The 21,405-nt window shown below is 39.2% G+C and overlaps 1 protein-coding gene and 2 long non-coding RNA genes across 4 annotated transcripts in view; 2 read left to right on the top strand and 1 right to left on the bottom strand.

Annotated features, from left to right (window-relative positions):
- sdk1b (sidekick cell adhesion molecule 1b) overlaps positions 1–21,405 on the top strand; it is a 410,260-nt gene that overhangs the window by 28,047 nt on the left and 360,808 nt on the right. The gene's annotated exons all lie outside the window — the stretch shown is intronic.
- The window catches only part of LOC139069596 (uncharacterized), a 233,477-nt gene that overhangs the window by 211,275 nt on the left and 797 nt on the right, over positions 1–21,405 (bottom strand). The window contains exons 1-2 of the long non-coding RNA XR_011520271.1: positions 20,256–21,405; positions 19,979–20,049 (exon numbers count right to left, since the gene is read on the bottom strand). The exon at positions 20,256–21,405 is cut by the window's right edge and continues 797 nt beyond it. This is a non-coding gene — a long non-coding RNA (uncharacterized lncRNA). The remainder of the gene's footprint in view (positions 1–19,978; positions 20,050–20,255) is intronic.
- On the top strand, positions 14,903–19,490 carry LOC129164250 (uncharacterized). The gene is made up of 2 exons (XR_008563852.2): positions 14,903–19,019; positions 19,365–19,490. It is a non-coding gene; the product is annotated as an uncharacterized lncRNA (long non-coding RNA).

The following is a 21,405-nucleotide window of genomic DNA, read 5'->3' as shown; positions in this document are numbered from 1 at the left end:
GCATCACTTTCTTAAATAAAAGAAACAAGAACTGGCACTCTTAATAAATTCTTTGATCATTCTCCTGGAAGTCTGTGTGCCAAACATGTAATGTTGATAAAACTGAACAGGTTTACTTATCAGCTAGTCAGTAGGATGTTTTTCACATGCAATGTTGTGAAAACAGGTAAAAAAAATATTTGGTTGAGTCCAAAAAGCACACATGCTAGATGATATAATGTTTTATGCAGCCTTTTCTTCCTCTTATCTTCTGATTAGACAGCAGTTGTATTTCTAAATGCTTGAGTGCTCACATCATCTTTAAACATATGCCATTTTAAAGAAAAAATAATGGAATTTGGAGCCACTCAGGAGCTATGCTGCAATGATTAGATAGTCTGACTGGATGGCATCCATCAGTCATCATTGATCGTGAGGAGGACATGTGAAAATGGCCTGGGATTGCTTACAAAAGCTTTTGATTTTCACATTGTTCTTGGTTTAAATGGCTTAATGATGGCAAACCAAAGAAAGTAAATTGTATTTGATATAGTATCGTCTAGGGTTTCTACAACCCCCCAAGGTGCTTTACAACACATTTTATTCACCCATGCACACACACACACACACATTCACAAAACGGTGGTGATGAGCTATATTGAAGCCACACTGCCCTAGGGCACACTGCGGCAGATGGGGCTCAATCCTGCAACCCTTCGGTCACGGAGAGATCACTAAACTCCCCCGCTCAAAGTCTAAATTGTAATTAGGGATGTCCAACATTCTTGGCCCGCTGTTATCACTGGCCAATACTGGCATAAAAATGGAACATCAGAAGTTATCGAATCGTTTTTATTCTTTTAATGACACAATCTTTACCATACACATATTACACATCAAATTCTTAAGTTGCTTCTCCTCTCACTCAAAATGTTAAAATGTGACACGTCCGAACTATAGCTTTTGAGATCTTTTTGTTAGATTAGCACAATTTATGAAGAAGTAGAAACTTGTAGTATAGGGATTTGTCAGGGTTATGCCAAGGAGAATGTGACTGATCTAATGTGGTCTGTTTAAAATGAAGAAGTCATATGTTGCACGCATTATGTTTGAACTTTGATTACATGGTTGGAGAAATGTGATGTTAGTTACCAAAAATATATAAATAATTTAATTAATTTTTAAATGATTTTTTTTATTCATAATAAGTATTAATCATTTTGGTAATAATACATTTAATATAATATATTTTTTATAATAAATCTTTCTCTCTCTCTCTCTCTCTCTCTCTCTCTCTATATATATATATACATATATAAATATATATATGTATATATATATATATATATATATATGTATACATATATATATATATATATATATATATATATATATATATATATATATATATATATATATATATATATATATATATATATATATATATATATATAATGAGAGGGGAACCCCAAATATATTAGTAATGGTTTATGAAATTAGGAGTTAAGCCAGGAATACACTTGTTCATGAGTGAGGGAAAGGTGGAGCGTGAGATCGACACATGTTTAAAATGCCTGTAAAAAGAAAGGACCACAATATGCTGGAAATGTGCTTCTCATCTTTTCCAAAACTCTCTTCAAGGCCATTCAATAAAACACAATCCTACTCAGTATAACATTTTAAACTTAAGAAAACATAAAATGCAATAAACATCGAAATTCACAAGTATCAGGTTTCTGTTGGGTGTCCATAAGGGAATCCAAAAACGGATTCCTATTTACAGGAACAACTGGTGGAAATAAAGTAGCAGGTGGCTGGAGATACATAAGAGTCCTCCCCCCCCCAACACTTGGAAAAAACCTCTAAATCTCCCCACTTGTGCTGCCAGTCATTTAGTGGCAGGAGAAGAGCAGATGAGTACTTACTAACAGTCTCACAGTGAGGTGAAGTACGTGACTCTCTCCGCCTCATCTGAAATGTTTGGGTGTGTTCAGGGATTCATGCTGGAAACCACTCGGTGGCTCCTGCCCCAGGCTGTCTCCATTTTTCTCTTCAAACTTCTTCACTGTTACATCTGCTACTGTGTTGTTTCTTCTCTTCCATCTCATGTTTTAAACTTTTAGTTTTCTATAACCATATTTTTACTGTGGCATCTACTCGTGCAGACTGTCAAGTGATGGAACAACAAGTGACCACACACACACACACACACACACACACACACACACACACACACACACACACACACACACACACACACACACACACACACACACACACACACACACACACACACACACACACGCCCCAGTGGTTCCTATAGAAAATATTGAGGTTTTTCTTTGTGACAAAGCCATCTCTTGCCATTTGAATAGGATTTTTGCATGGTGAATCATTGCTGGCAATGTTTTACTTGGGTCATGCTAGGTTGAATATGGTACAGGAGTGTGTGTCATTGCGGGCAATGTGATTTACTTGTTCACTCAAAAGGTTTAGCTTTTCTGCAGGTGTGTGCTCTCAGGATGATGTGTTTGATCTGCTACAGGTGTTGGAGAGGGCAGCTGTGTGTGTGTGTGTGTGTGTGTGTGTGTGTGTGTGTGTGTGTGTGTGTGGGTGGGGGGGTCGGGTCTATGTACGGTGCTATAGGGACAGAGTGGAAAAAAGAAAAGAGGTGTTTGATGTCAACCAGAAATAGGCAGGAAGTACTATATCCAGAGTGTGTGGGCGAGTGTTTGTGTGTCTGGCCAGAGGTTTTTAGCTTTGATCCAAGGTGGAGGTGGGCATACCCCTGTGAGGTGGTAGCCAGCTGCATAGAGACTTGGCTTGCACTACAGAAGTGTGTGTTTGTAGGTGACGGCAGGTATCGATGTAGCATTGGCATGTGTCCAGAATAAAGAGTTGACTGGAGTTGATTGTGTGTGTCGCATATCAAAACAATACTTTTGATTTGAAACAGTAAAACCAAGCATGATGCTTTAGATCCGTTAAGCTTTCAGGTTTCAGTTTTGAGTCCAGCTTTTGGCTGCATTTTTGATATGGCTTATTATCATAAAAGCTACATCAATTGTAATACATATTACAGTATCCATCTAAAAACAATCATTATTTCATTACCACCTTTTCAGTTAGAGCACCTTGTGAGCTGTGATTTTAATATTTTACATTATTATGCTGCAGGTGTAGTTCTGTACATACTCAACTATTAATTACATTTCAGAATATATATATATATATATATATATATATATATATATATATATATATATATATATACATATATATATATACATACATACACATAAATATATTAATTGCAATAATGAGGGTGAAAAAATAAAGTTAAACTCAACATGAGCTGTAGTTTTTGACTGGACTGACTAGTGACTGGAGTAAAAAGTCTCAGCTTTTCAGTCTCAGTAATTTCCAGAAACATACCAGCTAGTATGTTTCCAATTAAAGGATAAATGTCCTGCCCTTGTATAATGCCTATCAGAGCCAGAGGACTCCAAAGCACTTTAAACTATAGTGTATCATTCATCTATTCACACACTGATGGTGATGAGCTACGATGTAGCCACAGCTGTCCTGTGGTGCACTGACAGAGGTGAGACAGCTGAGCACAGGTGCCACCGGTCCTTCTGACCACCACCAGCAGAGAATATGGGTCAAGTGTTTTGCTCAGGGACACAAAATCAACAGTAACATTCTCTGCACGGAGCCAGGATTGATCCTACAACCCTCTGACTGCTAGGGATGGGTACTGAATTCGGTACTTTTTAAGGTACCGACCGAATTCCGCAGTACCGACCGAGCACGATTCACTTATTTTAAACGGTGCCTCGTTTCGGTACCCGTCCTTCACAACGAGAACTTGCCTAGACAGCTGCGCATGTGCAAGAGCGCTATGTCGTCGCTCGCTGCGAGCGAGTTGTAAGCAGAGCAGCATGGTAGAAAGAACCCAGGCTAAAGCTTGGGTCCACTTCACTAAATGTGATGGGTAACTGGGTGACGATGAAACGTGACAACGATGTAAGTGAAACATCCTCATCTTAATCTGCTCCGGTAGGTAAATAAAATATTTAAGATAACGTTAGCTTGATTTGTTAGCTTCCGTTTCACTAATGGTGCATTTGCTTTCTCCTCGGAACTCCGAAAATCCAACTAGAAGAACATGAACGCGCTCTAAAGTTTGGCTTCACTTTACTAAATGCGACGGGTGATTGGATGAAGATGAAACCAGTGATAATGATCTAAGTGTGAGGCATCATCGTTTAAATCTGCTCCAGCAGTTAAATAAACTGTTTAAGATAACGTTAGCTTGATACGGTATGTTAGCTTCCTATGCCACCATTGTTATCATCTAATGGTGCGTTCGCTTTCTCCTCGGAAATTCTAACTTCCCAGTAGGAAAAATCAATTGAAAAAGGATGGTAAAACGTATCAAGATACACAGTAAATTTAGTTCACAGTAAAGATGTTTACTTCAGTTTAATTATCAGCTTATAAAACTACAAGGACAATGTTAAAATACAAACAGTTGTACGTTATTTATCGTGATATTTATCAAATATGGTTATATATTGAGAAATATATATATTTAATTATAAAAGAGAATTACAAATATTAAACACTCAAAAGTATCGAAAATTCGTACCGTTAAGTACCGGTATCGATTCGTAGGTACCGGGAATTAGTACCGGATCGATTCAAATGTCAAAGGTACCCATCCCTACTGACTGCTGAACAACATACTTTACCTCCTGAGCTACTGCCACCTCTGGAGTTGGGAAGTAATGCAAACTTTCCTAGGTTGAATTTGGATATTTGCTCTGTGTTTACAAACTGACTTTTAAAAAGCAGACATTGTTTTTTCTGAGTGTTTGGTTTTAAGAATTATGTGCCTAAAACAAGCTGTTTAAAAAAGAAAATCCCCATTTGTGATGTCACAAATGGGGATTTTGGTATAGAACTCTATCTCACCTCTCCAGGCTGGAGAAGCAATGGTTCTACTCTGAGTCCCTCCTAGTTATTGGAGCATCTCAGCTTATAGCTGCCTGAGTAGGGGATGGGTGGTCGTGGCCAACTTCAGCTTGTTTACTTGAAGCGGCATAGCCCTGAAACGACTCATTCTGGAAGGTACTGAAACTGTCAAGAATAAAGGACAGCAGTAGCTCAGGAGGTGGAGCAGGTTGTCCAGTAACCGGAAGGGTGTAGGTTTGATTCCGGCTTCCGGCAGAGAATGCTGCTGTTGTGTCCTTGTGCAAGACACTTAACCTGCCTTGCCTGCTGGTGGTGGTCGGAGGGACCAGTGGCACCATGGTTTTACAGACATGCTTCCGTCAGTGCCATACCATCAACCATACAAATAAGTTTCTTGAATATTTGCTGGACTTGTCAAGATGGTCAAACTTAAAACACAACAGTTCTGTTTACTTGCCAATGGAATTAAATGTCCCTATTTCACTTAGCTTTCTGTGCTGAGCTCTACCTTACACACAAAGTCACGATAGAACAAGAGCAGCTATTCTCTTTAAAGCACCTGCTTCACAAACGTGACAGTTTAGCTTCCTTAAAAACTCATTAGTGACATTTTGTTAAAATACAAAAGTAGCTGTTTTCCAGCAATGATGACAATAAATTAGAGCCTGATGTCTTAAAGAATTTTCTGTCCACAGTGGAAATTTCAAGTAACTGATTTCTGTCAGCAGCCAACAATGAAGACGGCCCATTTACAGCACAAAGAGCCAAGTGTTGAGTGTTGTGGGGGTGGAGAAAGTAGAATGTACTCTTATTGGTTTTCACCTGGACTTTGTACAAAAACTCTCTATGATTCTGTCAGAACTGAATAAGTTTTCATCAACAAGTTGCTATTCAATGTGTGCTTTTATTTTTGTCACCAGAGGCCCTGAGCCTCAACATATTTTGTGTTTTTAAATGCTCACACACTCATCTGGTAGGTCATGTAATGCAGCACAACTGAGCTGTAGAGAGTGATCTTCAGACTTAAGGGTTGGACAAATAACAGCAAGCAAGTAATAAAAATCGCTTTGATTGTTCAGACAGAAACCTCTACTGGGTGGGCTATTTCAGCTAGCTACAGCTACATCTTTATTGCTACACTGCTTCTTTGACAGCAGATCCATTTTAAGGTGCACAACAAACACTGTACACAATGGCGTATACACTATACACAAGTTACAACAAATAAAGTTTCAGGAAAGTCCTGGCACAGGATCATAAAAATGAAAAACACTAAAGGGTTCCTGCCACAGTAGCCTAAACTAGTATCTTTAGTCTCGCATGAAGAGCGATCATTTTATTTCAGCGGTCTTTATGTGTTCAGTTTCACTTGAATGTCAGAGAAAAATGAGATTCTGCTTCTTTTATCACAGAAATATCTGAATCTTTTACTATAACCTTCAAATCAAAGTCGAGATTCATTGACTTAAAGGCCATGAATACAAGTCTAAATACAAAAAAAAAAAAGAATCACTGTATTGGTGTACCATTACAATGCTTTCATTTTCAGGTCCAGGATTGTGTATCATATACTTTATATTTTTGATTTACAACATGGTGGTATTGATTGCTCTGCATATTTGGTTTCATGTAGGGAGACATTCCCAGTCTCTTTTAATGAGCCAGAGCTTATCACAGTAAGAAGTACTACTTGAAAGTACTCCTACTACAACTTGAAAGTTCACTGGTTATCTGTGTGCCCACTTTCGCCCAAATCATGTGTTTTTGTTTATTAGGTGAAAGTGCTCATCTTTGCCAATTTTTTTTGCCAGATGACCAATAACTGATGTGGGAATTAATCATTAAAAATAGATATGCCCTAGTGTTAATATGGGCTGTGTTGCTTTAAAAGGGACATACAAGTGAAACTCAGAAAATTAAAATATGGTGCAAAAGTTTAATTATTTCAATAATTCAATTTAAAAGGTTAAACGCACATATGAGATGGGCTCATTCCATGCAAAGCCAGATATTTCATGTATTTATTTGTTTTTATTTTGATGATTATGGCTTACAGCTTATGAAAACCCCCACATTGAAAATGTCAAACAATTTGAATATTGTGAAAATTTCAATGTTCTAGGTAGAGTGTCAAAGAGTGACATAGAGTGTCACACTCTAATCAGCTCATGAATCCAAAACACCTGGAAAGGGTTCCTGAGCCTCTTTCAGTCGAAGTTGAATCACTGAATTAAATTGACTTTTTCACCAGATTCTTACTTTTCGAGACTCGCCTATATTGTTCAAAACTCACTTTTTGCATTTTTGCCATGTGGGTCTCTACTTCCAGTCCAAACGTGAACAAAAATGTTTATTAATGTTGTTTCAGTGTTTGGTTTCAGGAGTCCATGAGCCATCAAGTTCCTTATTGACACATCAGAATATGGAAAATTATCATGGAACCTGTCGATGGTGGCTGAGCAGCAGCTCTACTCAGAGTCCCTCTAGGATATCCGAGCTCCTCATCTCATAGCAGCAAATCAGGGGATGGGTGGGTGGGGCTAGCAAGAAATTATTCGCATTAAAGTGACAGATCCCTGAAACAGCTCATCCTGGAAGGTACTGAAGTAATCCAGAAAAGAGCTGGTGAGATTGCCTGAGCAAACAGCTTCATGAACGTGCTTTGTACAGACTGAGGCTAAGCATCCCTGGTCCCATTAACCAGAATGTTTTTAGCCTAGTGACCAAATTCTTGCTTTGCAAAGTTTGATCAAGGAACGCTCCAGCTCTGCATCCCCTAGAAGCATTCTGGCCAGTCATCCCACGGCGCTCCTCCGTGAGAGTGGGGGTGGGGGGTTGCACACGTTCCGCTGGTGTTTCTCACCAGTATCAGCTGATGGAGGGCTCTAGTTTTGTTGCACTGTTTGTTTCAGCGGACACGGTAGGATCGGGGAGGGGGGCCGCCAGGCTTATGAAGCGCTGAGGAAAACCCGGCAAATAATATTTGGCTAGGATGCTTTAGCTGTTTCCGTACTCCAACACACCAAACTCAATAGCTGAATCACCTATTCAGCAGCCTATGGAGCTCTGTAGAAGTCTGTTAATCACCTACTGATAAAATCAGGTGTGTTTGAGCAGGGAAACAAACGAACATGCTACTGTAACCTAAAAAATATTTAACTATTACTTTTTCAGTCTCAAACAGCCATGAATGTGTTATTTTTTTCTGTGTATTTAGATTTATAGGAATTTATAGAAATGACTGAATTTATTCTGTAAATGAAATGCTATGTTAACGTTTTGAGGGCATGATCGGACACACAGGCATGTCAAGGTAGGCTAAATGAAGTGGAGAAATTAAGACAAAGGAGAAATAAAATGAGAATAGGCTGTCAGTTTGAGTCACCGTGGTATATGGATAGACAAGATTTAAAGAACCGAACTGACAAAGTCAAACATTATTCATCATGACAGATGAAGTGAATTCGGTGAATTCTTCTGACTAAGATTCGCGTAGCTGGTTGGCTAATGGACTCGCTCTATATTCCTTGCCGTTCCTCTAATCCCCCCCCCCCCCCCCCCCCCCCCGCTTTCTGCATCTTTCTCTCAAATCATACGTATCATTCTTTTCTTCTTTGCCTCGCTGCATTACAACTTTCATCCCTTTACAACACTTATATCTCTCTTCCACTCACCATAATTGGGAAGGGGAGGAGGACACACATTCATCTCATTAAGTGCACAGGCAAGCACTCACAAACACACACCATTCCCTCACACGTTTTGTTATCCTATCAGAAAATAAAATGAATATGTGAGCGCACCGAGTCACAAGTCGTCCCTCATAGGATTCACTTTATCTTGTGAACGTGGGAAGAGAGAGAAAGGCAAACAAATGAAAATAAAATGAAAGCATTCGACCAAAAGAGAGAAATTAATTATCTTGTTTACCCGGTGATACAATCCTTCCAATAATACCCTGTACAGAGCTTGTATAGGGTTTACACACACACACACACACACACACACGCACACACACACGCACGCGCGCACACACACACACACACGCACGCGCACGCTCGCGCGCGCACACACACACACCGATCAGCACAACCACCAAGACACAAATATCCTCATAGCTCAGTTATCTTGAGTTATATCCCAATCTTGTGGCTCAGCTGTGTTTTCTGTTGTGGTTATATTTGACTCAGCAGAACCTTCATCACACTCAAAAGTGTCACTCTTTGTTCTTTTGAGGCGGTTGCATTTTAAACCTGTCAGGACGTAAATCCCACGAATGGGACTTTTAGATTAGAGTGTTTATCTGTACAGAGCATATTAGAGGTGTCCTTGGTTGATCAGAACCACGGTCGCTCATCAAGTCAAGTTTACTGTAGTTTTACATCAGCTGTGACATGAGCCTTCATTGATAGATCAACACTTCGCTTGTCGATGATGTGAGTAATAATGCTTGTCTTGGAAAATAATTTTCTTCCACTTTTATACAAACGTACTGATAATATATGCAACTCTTCAATTCAAAAATACTGAGTCAGTGGAAAACGAGGGAAGGCGACACAGCATGTTTCTGTGAAGGTGATGCTGTTTAGTACTTTTTAAAATGTAAATTCAATGTAATTTGTAATAATTTACTGACCATTTGGCATTTTGGATTAATGCTTACTTCTGAGTTTAAAATTTCACTCCTCTGTTAGAGGTGTCCCTGTTTAACCTTTGGCGTTCGTTCTGCGTAATAATCAGTATGTTTGATACCAGTAGTACTAAACATATTAGTTTAATATGCTGATCACAAAAATGTTTGAAATGTTAAATATCAGAATTTTTACCATGATCTTATATGCCGATTTACTGATATACCATTACAGTGATGCACACTATGCCAAGAGCAGGCAATCCTGGGTCCACGGGTGGCGCTTCCATGATGTTTTGGCTGTTTCCCTGCTCCAACACACCTAATTCAATGGTTCAGTTACCTGTTCAGCAGCTCATCAAGTTCTGCAGAAGTCTGCCACTTGCTGATTAAAATCAGGTGTGTTGGTCAAATCCTAACCAAGACATGCTGGATAGCGGCACTCAAGGACCAGTATTGCCTACCCCTGAGGTACACTGATATAATCTAAACTCTTATATAGTCTAACTCTTAATTTATGATTCCAACATAAACCAAATGGTAAAAAATGGTAAATGGCCTGCATTTATATAGTGCCTTCTTCTACCACCCCCCAAGGAGCTTCACAGCACAATCAGTCATTCGCACGCACACACACACACACACACACACACACACACACACACACACACACACACACACACACACACACAGGTGATGATAAGCAACAGCTGCCCTGGGGCGCACTGACGGAAGCAAGACTGCCAAGCACTGGTGCCACCGGGTCCTCCGACCACTACCAGAGGGCAAGGTGGGCTAAGAGTCTTGCCCAAGGACATAACAGTGGCATTTTCTGGTGGGAGCCAGAATCAAACTTGCAACCTTCCAATACTGGACAACTTGTTCTACTTGCCGATGTACTGCTGCCCCCAAACCAATACCAATATATGTGAAGCCCCCCCCCCCCTTCATGAAAACAAAAGCCAATCATTTTAGGTAACTAACGTGAAATTTCTCCGATCATGTATTCTAAAGCAGTCACATTCTCCCTGACACAACCCTGACAAATGTCTACTATACAGGACAAATTTCTACTTCTTCATAATTTGTGCCAATCAAACAAAAGTATATAGTCAAAAGCTATACCTCGGAGCTGTCATATTTTGACATTTTGGATGAGAGGAGAATTAACACAAGAGTTTTGTGTACAGTATGTGCTTGGTACTTAAAATCTGTGTAATTAAAAGAGGAAAAACCGATACAGATCATTTCTGATATTCTGATAGTATAGTGGAAGTAGGCCTAGAATATTGGACATCACTAATAAAACTGTTCTGAAATACACAAATGTAAAGTTTGATGTGTTTTGAATTACTTTTAGGTAGGGCTGGGCAATAAATAGAAAATTTATCATTATCAAAATTTCTGACTCATCGAGAAAATGTTTTCCATGTTAATAAATTTGATAATAAAAAAACTGAAAAGATGTGTATAGGTTGGCAACATTCATGTCCCTTTAGGAAGCTGTACCACCTTGAGTCACGTAAGAATGTGACTCAACATAATATATGTGACAGCCCCATCTTGTGGACAACTATTTTTTCTGTGCGTACCTGTAGTTATCGTCCATTTATCGTTATCAAGGTGGAATTCTCAATATATTGTGATACTGATTTTAGGCCAAATCGCCCAGCCCGACTTTTATGTATATTTTAGGAAAAATGTTCATAAAAATACAATGTACTGGATTAGAATATCCAGGGCTTTTTTCCTCCGATTTTTTACATTCTTCTTAAATATGCATGTATTTTTTTTATATCAAAAGCTTCAGAAATGAACAGATTGAGAATTGTCTGCATCAAATGTACAACACCTTTGGAACAATGTCAACTGATTTTATACTAAAGCCTCTTTTTTAGTAACAATTGTATCACAAGTAAGCAGTAACAATGTTAGCTGGTTATTGACTACAACATATGGCAATTAAAAATATTTCAGTATGTTTTTACTATGATTTGGTAAAACTGGAGAGTTCTGAGACAAAGTTGCTTTTTACAGATTGCATCAAGAATCTTACGCTGTTTCATGACGGCAAAAGAACATTTTTTAAATAGATTTTACTTTAAATTATTTTATCATGTTAAAAATGACAAGGAATTTATCAAAAAGTGCTCATGTTGGCATTAAAATAGAGTGTAAATGAGCTAGCCACTTGGACAGGAGCTGTTTTTAAGATACAAATCCTATATAATATTGGTAAGTCCATTGTGATTTATAACATGTTTTGGTTTTGCTGCATTTTTTCCCCAAGTTAAAATGTTCTGTAAGCTTTGATAAAGGCAGACTTATGTTGCATGACCTGTAAAAACTGACCTGCTGAACTCATTAAATTATCTGCTGCTTCTAAGTAGGATGCTGGTCCAACATTTCTCTCTGCTCTGTGAGCAGGTTTGTATTTTGGCTTTGCTTGTAAAATTTACCTGTTGACACTTACAGGTTTGGCCTCACTTCAGGGAAATTAAAAGTCACCGTGTCATTTCTGTTAGGGTTTTTGCAGAGGCCTAAATTGATTTGATAAAAGGTGTTTTCATGCATTATTATATGAAGTGTGCTAAGCGGTTAACCTTCCCTCAGGGCTGGCAGAAAATCGAAGACTACAGCTAGTCAGTGCTCTAAAGATGTGTTAAATTTTGATTGATTGTTGTCCTTGCAGTTTGTTTTTTTTCCCAAACGGAAAACAGAAGTGTTATTACTCATAGAAGAGCGTTTGTCCTTTTGTCGGGAGATTGTTCACTTATAAAGCAAAGATGGAAAAATGTGGATCATTGGCTTTATCAGTTGCCATTACCTTTGGTAATGGCCTCCAATAGAGGTGTTTAGTTTCAAGCTACATCACTGGAAAAGTTGACGAATATGTCCTTTGGTCGTGTACTTGCAGGGAGAACCCAAACTGTCCAGAAGTACTAGACTTTTAAGTGAGGCCAGCAGCTCAGTCATTACAGCGGAGTGAAACCCCATATTCTAAAACAACCAGTGCAGCTTTGCTACTATAACAGTAATCTATAATAGTTCTCCTTAATAATATGATACTGCTCTCTGAAAAGCACCGTGTGGGTTTTGCTCTAATAATCCACAGTTTTAAATGTCAGTCTACAGCTCAAGGCAAACATTATGCTGATTACAGTAACCATCGTTTCTAAAGAGCTCCCGATGCCTAGCAGAAAGCAACATCATTGATATTTTTAAGCGTGCACGTGTTTTGATGCTTGGAATTTGGCACTCGATGGAGTTCTTGGCTAAATGTACCCGATGAATGGTTTTCAGAGCCACTTTATCATACATAGTGGCTTATTAGGATGTCAGTCGCTCATCAGACCTTGTGTGCACGTGGGTTGAGTTTCTGAGTGTGCATGTTTTCTAATAAGTATAAGGATAATTTCTGTTTTAACTGTGTATTCTGGATATGAATTGGCTTTTAAACCAGATTCTTTCAGCTCAGCCTGAAAGAAATCCTCACCCTTAAACTCTTGCCATCTCAATCTTCTCTGCCTCTATGGAACGCTCTTCTTTTCTCGCCTCATGGTCATGCTGCATATGTCCACTCTACAAGAGGGTATTAGGTTAAGAAAAAAAGCTGCTGAATTCGTCTTTCTACATGCAAAAACACAGCAACCGTTTGGAAAAATAAAAATACACTTATAATTTAATATTTCCATAACGAAAAGGAAGAGGCAGTCCTGATTTGTGCATTTGTCAGGGAGGTATCAAAACTGTAGCATAACTACTTGTTTTCAAGATGTATTGAGTTAAGTCAGAACAATAAATGAATTATTAAATGTACACGCTCTTTGCTGAAGCTGACAGACGAGCAGAAGTGCATCACTGCCTACGCACGGGCGTTTAAGCGGATTGACATTCACCCAGATTCAGAAACATTCATTGGTTTTATTCCTGTTTATCAGTTTTCTGTACCACTTTTAAGTAAGGACAGGCATTGGCATCGCACACACATACACACATTTGCAGCCTAGTTAAACCAACACCCTAAAAACCAACAGGATATTTATATACTTACTAAATAGGTTGACACTAGTTTGAGTGGAGTTTTTACTCCTGTCACCACAGATAAAGCAACATTATTTTTTGTATTAACACCCAGACAGAACACGCATAAAAAATTTGGTCACAGGCATTAAAAGAGAAAGAAGGTCTACCGGGCATTTTAAGACTTCCAGTTAACCAGAATGAATTTCATGGAGTTCTGCACATCATTTTCCATTTTCTCTCTCTTCCTCTTTCATTTTTCCACACACTGTCTCTCACCTCTTGGACTGACTGGGTCTTTCCATGCTGTCACCCCCCCACCTCCCAGTAGTGTCACATTACATTCAGTCTGCAGAAACCTTCCTTTATTTTTTTAAATTTCCCCTCCTCTCTTGCTCTGTTGCTTTTCTAGCCCCTCCTTTACCCCTCTCCTGTGACGGTTTCCTTCCCCTTAATCTTGCCGCTCAAACATTGTCCCTCTTTTCCTCTGGCTCCATACAAGGGAAAGCGGGTGGAAACCCATCCCAGAGGGGGGATCCACTAACTGCACCCTTTGGCACCAGCTGTCTGTCTCGGGCCTGTTCTATGGGTACTCTTGCATGGCTCTGGGTGAAGTCTTTTTCCCCGGGTGTGTGTTTGTGTGTTAGAGAAAGTGAAAGAGTCACAAGATAGTGTGCTTGGTGAGCAAGGTTCGTAACTCTTAGACGACATGCAGCTAAAAGCATTATGTTGTAACAACTGTCTGGCCTGGGCAGCATCTGATGGGGCTTTGGGTAAGGATAGAAGGACAACTGGGGCGTGGTGCTTTACAGCTGCATGTGTGTGTGTGTGTGTGTGTGTGTTTGTAGTCTGTTCTATCAAAGCTAGTCTCTCTCTGTGAGTACTTAGTGATCATGGTGGCCCAGCGTTGTTAATTTGTGTAATCAGTGTTTAATTGGCATTCAGGAAAACACATTAATCAGACCGGAATAAGTCTCCAGGTCTTTGCACAGTCGTTCATTAGTCTGCTTCAATCAGCCAATCAGAGGCAACCTGGGAGCTAGGCATGCTGGGGTGCAATCACTGATTCTTCAAAGATGCAGGAATGATACCGTACTGGTCACAACATGCTGCCATCATGTCAATTTATGAACACAGTTGGTGAAGTGCTAAAGCAGTCTTATAATTGTTATTTTCATGGTGAATACCATCATCAGTAGTAATTTACTCTAGGTATATATATATATATATATATATATATATATATATATATATATATATATATATATATATATATATATATATATATATATGTGTGTATTTGTGTTTGGGAGTTGTGTCTGAGGTACATGGATCTCAGAGCGTTCAGCCTCTGTGTGTAAGAATGTTCACATTTCCATGCTACATCTATAAATGTATCTCCTTCACTGCAGAAAGAGCACACCCTCTCACAAAATGAGAAGTCAATTATAAACAGACAGGCCATCAAAGCCTTAAACCTGCACAGCCAGAAGTAATGATGGAAACCAGCTTTCTTCTAGAAGATTATATAAGCCTCTTCTATACTTTTTCACTCTGGCTTTTTAATTCTGCTGCTGGCCTACAAACAGTTTTGACATTATTCACCAACCGTCATCCCAAACACCCAGAGAGGAAATTTTATCACACACTATTAGTTGTTCAGAATTTAGCATTTGAAGCAGAGCGTGTTGTGTTGGCTGGTTCCTCAGTACTCATCATTCAACTAAAGCTATCTAATTCTAGAGGTGCTGAAATTAATCGATTCAAGTGTGAATCAGGATTCTTATTTATAAAGGTTCAGAATCGATTCCCAAGAACTCAAATATTTGGCACGTTACAGGTTTGAGATGCACTTTTTTGATCTTTGTTAGGAGAGTCAGTACTTCGTTTACTTTTGTGGTCCCATAAATTGAGATGATTTATGTTTGAATCTGCTGATTAGAGGGCACTTGAATGTATTTTTTTTCCATACTCAGAAATTTGAGATATTCTCATATTTATTTTCTAAGTTGATAAATGAGTACTCAGGATTACTCGTGTAACTTGTTTCTACACATACTTGAAAAGTATTTGACTGTATTACTTTCAAAGCTACTGTTGGGTAACTACAGATTTGTTATATTTTACAAGGTAAGCAAAAATATATGTTGCCTTTTGGTCAAAACATTGCTTCTGTTTACAGTTTTAGAATCACTTTATTTTACATTGCAAATTTGCATTTTTGGAGCACGACGAGTTTAAAGTCAAATAAATATGTCCCATAGCTTTATAGGGACATTATGGACGTTTGACAGCCAAAACATGTATAGAAATTCCTTCTTCATACATTCTCCTGCAATCTCCTGGTCCTGTAGAATGAGCCCTGACATTTTTACTGTGATTGCCGGTTTTTCTGTAAAATCACAGAAAAAGAGAGATGCTCGGGTCGAGCAGGCTGCTTCATGCGCGTTCACGCTCAGGCATAGCCCGTAGCGTTTGCTATCAGTAGCTTTAGCAGCAGAGAGTGAGGTAGTGCCAACTCAGCGACTTTGTCGCTGTTCCTAATGCCTAGTGATGAACCTAGCTACATTTCAGAGGACCCTTAGCTACTTTCTTCTAGATATTTCCTGCAAAGCAACTAAATATCCATTTTCGCTCCGAACCGTTCTTTGAACGTTGTTTCAGCTGTCATCAAAGATATAAATATTACAGATACAAAAGATGTCACTGGCGCTTTAGCTCACCTAGTAAGACACTGGACTCTCGTGCAGAAGACCTGGGTTCAATTCTGGATGTGAACATAGTTCATTTAGAGTTTCTTTTTTACATTAATGGTATATTTTTTTACAGTAAGATGCCCAAATTTTTATTTGAGACTCGCCGAACGTCACTGAATTCACAGATAAAAAAGATGTGGGTTCAACTTTCATTTTGGAACAATTTTTCAAGCAAGGGAAGGGAATGATCTGAGCATGCAGGAGGACTGACCATCATAAACCTTTGTCAGCTGTGCTGAAGAGAAAGTGTAACCCAGAAGCTAGAACCTTAATGAGGTATTAACTAATTGGCTTACTAATATGATCCATCCTCAATTTAGATAAAATATAAAATATAAATTAAGGAAATTAACAATACTAATTAATAGATATCTAATTAACTAATAGATAATTTCATAATGAATTATTGGAAGGGTGAATAACTAAAATAACGAGTTTAATATTAAACATCGGTTAAAACAAGAATCTTGAACATCACTAACAGAAACAGAAGAGGAAAGCTGTATACTATTGGTCCAGGTGGGAATCTGAAATTTCATTGGCTGAGAGAAATAAGTCCCGCCTCCGCGAAATAAAACCGTGCGACGCAGCTGAGCGAGAGGAGAGACAAACGGCTGTGCAGCACGCAGATACAGAAAGCAAAGACTGAGCGGTTAGAGAGAGAGAGAGAGAGAAAAAAAAAAACAACGGTCGAGGCCGTGAAGAACCCTGATTTGGGTGCCGCATAGATAGAGGGAGAGGCGGACTTGACTCCTTCTAATAAGAGCTAGGAACTTGGAACCAACGCGGTGAGTAAAGAAAAAAGAAGAGAAAAAGCTAACGATGCAACTTAAAAAAAAAAGAAGGAAACTTAAATAGCTTATCAAATTAATTCCATTCTTATAGATTTGTGTGGAGACGACAGAGTGAACCAATCCTCTGTAGGAGGGAACCGTTGGAGCGCGTTGGTGAGTGAATGAGATTAAATTCAGTAAATTATTAAATTCAAAAAGCTAATTACAGCAACCGAGGTGACAGCAGTGGGCTGCTAGACGTTAGATCCCAGGAGTTAACATCTCAAACTACCAGTTAACGGTGGTAGGGCATATAGGAGTTAACGGCTCAAACCGCCAGTTAACGGCGGTACGGCCTAGATGTACAAGGTCCTCAGGGGCGTTATAGCTAACGCCATAGAATTAGCAATGCGTCCCTTAACCAAACATTTAATAATAAAAAAAATAGATAAATAAAAATAAATAAAAGCTAACTGATTAGGGAGGAATTATTTTACAAAGGTGGACCAAAGGACCAGAATTTATATTTTGTTGAATTTTGTTATAGAACATTTTATTTATTTATTTATTTATTTATTTATTTATTTATTTATTGTGTTACAGATATACAAGGTGTCACAATGCTGTATAGAAACACAACTAAATGTATCCTTGTTGTCATGAATGTATTTCTTGTTGAATAGTGTAGAGTAATAGAATCTAAGTGAGCCTATTGAGCTGAACAATTGTTGTCATATGTAATTATATTTCCAGAGCTACTGAGAATTATTTTAATAGACAATCAAATTGATGTTATGTTAGTTGAACTGTGAACCCAAACATGATTGGCTATGCCAATAGAGTGAAGCATTTGTTTAAGTCTGTAAGACTTTATGCTGTGATGTGACGAGAAGGGTCGATGCCAACTCGCTAACAGTCCTGTTGTTTACAGGCTGGGTTTTTTTTTTTCCTTGGGTTTGATCCCGACTCCTATGATCACTCACTTGGAACGAGAACTGGATTTCTTCCTGACGAGGGAGATGGCGAGCCTTAACCACTGAACGAACCAGGACATCTCAAGTAACTGAAGAGCAGACTGCTCTCTTCTGTGAACAATCTCAACGGTGCGGTAGGAAAAAATCGCACCACCGGACTCTGACTTTCACCCCAAGCGTGGGGATTTGACTTGACGCCGGCTGACTTGTGACTCATATGATCAAATCTCATACCGAGCATTTTACTATTGTCGATTGTTTTCATCTGTTTTTGTGTGTTATCTTTATGTGTTATATTTCCCATTATTATTAAAATTTAGTATATAAACCGTTTCATGCTATACCCGTGACTCCAGTCATTCTTAAACAACCTCCAATTCTCCCCGAACCTAATTATTGGCCCATTTGTTTATTTTTTCTTTTAATTATCTTATTGTATCCTGTAATCCGGTTACAAAAGGTACAGAACCAAAGTATTTAATTAATTAGCTGCACGTTCTCCTGTCCTCCGGGCCACACACACACACACACACACACACACACACACACACAAGGGACTGTCTCAGCCTGTTATTTTCGTTAAAGAGCGGGTCAATTGAGCCTCGGAGTCCTTCTCCACCCACGTATCAATTTTAAAAATGCAACATTAGTAGGCGTTGCCTGGAGGACCGAGAGGGCGGAGCCGCGGCAGTGACGAAGACGACGGCTAACTAGACGATGCTAGCTCCCTTCACTCTATGCAGTTATTAGAAATGGAGGATGTTTCTCCCCCTCCTTACCCAGACACTCGAGAAGAAAGGGACCAAGTCTATTTGGAGGAGACAAGCGGACCTGAGCCTTATTGTTGTGAGCTTGTGAGTTGCCTGTAACTCCCAGAACCGACCCAACAGAACCACCTCTGAATGTAAGTAGCCATTAGCCATAGCATCAGATTAGCTGCAGGGTTTGTCTCCACGGCCCTGGAGAGCTAGTATTCAGCATGTTTTAGAGGTTTATCTGCTTCAGCACACCTGGTTTTAATCAGCAACAAATAGCTGAGCTGCTTAACAGTTAATCTAACCTGTTAAAGCAGGAAAATCCACTGAAACGTGCTGGATAGCAGCTCTCCGGTAGCTCTGGGCTCAAGTTACAGTCTGCTGCATAAAGTTATGAAAATACCCCATGAGAAAATTATTCTGTAATGTGTTCAGCTCACTAAAACTGCCCTGATTTATTTATTTACTAATAACAGCTGCTCTCTTGGTTCCAGGTCCTCTGGTGTCTGCAGGTGGTCTCCTCTGCTGGTGTCGTCAGGATCAGGAGCTTCCAGAAGAATGTGCCTTTCAATGACTCTTTCCCCCTTATTTGTTATATTAATTAAATAAATCTCAATTTATATATTTCCTGTTTTTTTCATGTCCATAAATACTTAAACATGCTTGAAATTAAAACGAGCTTTTAACAGTGATGTGCTAGTTTAATTCATCACAATAGAGCTAGTTAAACATGCATTGTGATAATTCAATTAATGTAATTTATAAATATCCATTAAAATATCAAAACTGGAATCTATATGAGATATTTGGCAGCACAAAAAAACTTGTCAAACACAATATTTATTATAATAATTGTAGGCAGACAGGAGACAGAGCTGATGGAGGTTCTCAGTCATCGAAGGATGGCTGAAGGCTTTCCAGGAACAGGAGATGTGGTGTTGTCTCTTCTCTCTCTATTCTGCCAGATGAGCTGATAGGTTACAGGTGTGTGAGGACATCCTCATGCTGCCATAACCAGATGACAGGAGTTATCAGGTGATCAGCCAGGCTAATGAGATGCAGAAAGAAAACAAATTCAGGACAGTGTACTATATGTGGTGTTGCTCACCTTATGTGCTCTTATAGAGTTATTAACGTGTGCCTGCCTCATGTTGTAGAGTCCATATTTTGCTGAGTGTCCTGCAATAATGCAGGTTATTAGCTAATTTACTTTTGATAGCAAAAACAAAATATTTAATGTAAAAGTTGTTTACCAGGTGAATCAGCTCACACGTCACCACCAAGTGTCACGGGGGCAGAATCAGTAGCCTCCGTCATGATGTAATCACATACTTATTTAATTGTTAATATCTTAAAAATTCTGAAATGTTTTAATTTTTTTTTACCTTGAACAGTTCACTGAGCTTGCACTGTCACTGAGGTGGAAGCTGGAATCAACAGCAGACACCTCACACCTTGGTCTTTTCAGGGGGTGTGGCCGCTGCTCTGGGACCTTCTGGAAGATGAATTTTCATCATGGTCCCCGTGGGTCACCAGACACACTGCGGCTGTGAACTCCATTCTGGCTGGCTATGTAAAAACAAAGAAGCAGCACATTTATAAATGTTTAAAAGAGCATAAAATCACGTGCAACAATAATCTGTAAAACAAATTAAAACTAGAAGGTAATAATAAAATGTTTACATAGAAGATTATTAAAAATAATTCACCTTTGCTACGCCGGTAAGGCTTCACGTCTGCCTGGACAAGTGCATTCTTGCAGCTAAATCAGTCTGACAGCCAGTGTCTTGGGTAGATTTAGCCTGAAAAAAAAATAAGCACATTGTTGTTGGGAGTTTATAAAGTCAGATAATATACAAAAGAATCTCCTATATAGGTGCTTTATAACATTCCTAGTGTGTGATCGTTATAACGTAAAAGTCAGTCACACATGATGTGGAGAGCCTGAAATGTGACCTCCTGAACAGAATTCCTTACAGAACCGGGTCACGCTGTGCTGGATTTCACGCTGTAATGCTGTCTACTAGTGCTGCGTCAGTTAGAGCCACTGTTGCAGAATTGCCGACTGACTAGCTAAAGGAAGTGAACCACGTCTCTCAGACTTTGCATTTAGGTAGGGAATTGTCTTTAGAAGATGTTAAAACGTTTATTTAGCTTACTCACCTCAGACTGGAGCCCGCCGTGGTGGGGGAGCAGAGTCGGTGGGCTGCATCTAAATCGCGGAAGAGCCACGGTGGGCTGCCTCCCTCTTCAAACGGAGACGTGCAGAATCGCGGGTAAAATGCCCACAGAGTCACCGCAACCATACTACACTACACCTACTCACCAATACTAACACGATATGGAGCACTAAACCCGAACTACTTTCCCAATTACACTAACAGCCAAACACTAACTAAACTACAATATCCAACAGCCAAATCTAACACTAAATAAGTATTTATAACACTAAAAGATATGCTAAAGACTAGGATATGCTAATGCTATATGCTAATGCTGAACTACCGCTGACCTCCTACGCTCGCTTGCAAATCC

This window comes from Nothobranchius furzeri, chromosome 4 (genome assembly GCF_043380555.1).
Source record: "Nothobranchius furzeri strain GRZ-AD chromosome 4, NfurGRZ-RIMD1, whole genome shotgun sequence".
Taxonomy (NCBI): domain Eukaryota; kingdom Metazoa; phylum Chordata; class Actinopteri; order Cyprinodontiformes; family Nothobranchiidae; genus Nothobranchius; species Nothobranchius furzeri.
Note: the sequence above shows the minus strand (reverse complement) of the source record. Positions and strands in the feature narration are given on the sequence as shown.